This window comes from Gracilinanus agilis, chromosome 2, assembly GCF_016433145.1.
Source record: "Gracilinanus agilis isolate LMUSP501 chromosome 2, AgileGrace, whole genome shotgun sequence".
Taxonomy (NCBI): domain Eukaryota; kingdom Metazoa; phylum Chordata; class Mammalia; order Didelphimorphia; family Didelphidae; genus Gracilinanus; species Gracilinanus agilis.
This window is the reverse complement of record NC_058131.1, coordinates 269,044,988-269,046,474: the sequence shown is the minus strand read 5'-3', so window position 1 is coordinate 269,046,474 and position 1,487 is coordinate 269,044,988.

Sequence of the window (1,487 nt, the reverse complement as noted above, 5' to 3'; positions counted from 1 at the left end):
CCCGCCCCCAATGGGCCTAAAGCTTTCGTCAAGGAAACTATCCAGGTGGCAGCGGGGCCTGAGTTTGAGTTCCGGCATCCCCAATCCACCTTCTTGGGGGACTCCAGCAGACGGTATAAAATAGGATTGCGGGTGTAGACCGTAGAGGCTGCGCCCAATAACTCCCCTGTTTAAAAAACAAAAAACCCTTGTTTTCCCCAAAGGTTATCGTTCTTTGGTTTTCTGCACTTATTCACATTGACCCAAAACCCTCCCTCCCTCCCCCATCATAAACACATGTACTAGAAGTGAGTAGCATAGAGATATCTAAACCCGGAAAGAGAACTCCAATACTCCTTCACCCAGGCACTGAGGTAAAAAGTGGATGTAATGGATGTTTCAGAGTTAGACTGTTACCCCCTCCACCTCCCCAGCCTTGTACCTCTAATGCACAGGATAAGTAGAAGTGGCAGCAGAAATAAGGCTATAAAGGGTAACCGTAGCTAGGGGAGAAAATTCCTGAAGCGGTCTTGACACTACTACTTCCTATCGGGATCAGTGTAGAGAAAGCATGGTTCCCCCACATCCCCACCCCAGCCCACCCTCACACACAGGTCTTTGGAATAAGCTATGCTGTAATGCTATGCCATGGTTGCCCAAACCTCTGCAGAAGGCTATTTTTAACTACTTCTCAGTAAGAGGTATAAATTGGAACTCCCACCTACCCTCCCAATGTCTCTGAGTTTAAGAAACTTTTTTCGTTTAGAGCTCAGCACCTTTTGAGCAGCTAAAGTGATGCTAGTTTAAAATTCTGGGGCAATCTCTGTGCAAGACCTTCTTTCTGCTTGAGGCTAAGGGAAATCCAAAGATAAATAAGGTAGGCCCTCGAGGAGTATATATATATATATATATATATATATATATATATATATATAAGAGATAAACAAACCTTACATAAAAATAGAATGAATTGCAAAAGGCAAGAATTAAATGTTGAAAGTTCAAAGCAGGCACTGAGAAACTAAGTTCTCCCTCTTCCTTATAGCAATTGATCTGTAATTGACGAAGTCTACTTTACTAATGGATTATCTCTCTGGTCTTTGCTTTATCAATACACTCATCATTTCTGTTGCTCCTCAATTGAGGAAAACCTTGTGCTCGGTGCTGCTTGAAACGATTATTCTGCCTATTTTGCAGGAAGGGAAATGGAGAAACTGGTTGGTTAGCTTGCTTGCAAATCACATTTCAGTCTAGACTTGGAACTGCCGTTGTTGGGATTCCTAACCAGCCCGTTCAAGGTGGCCAGAGAGCCTTTCTTTTCTCATGTCTGTGTATACTATGCAGCCTGTTGGCCTGGTTCCTGTTACCTTGGTTCCATCAGGCTTCTGTAGAGTACACAAAGCTGGGTTGGTGGAGAGGAGAAGCAGAGAGAAGAAAGATTTTTAAAAATTATATGTACACGGGGCAGCTGGGTAGCTCAGTGGATTGAGAGCCAGGCCTAGAGACGG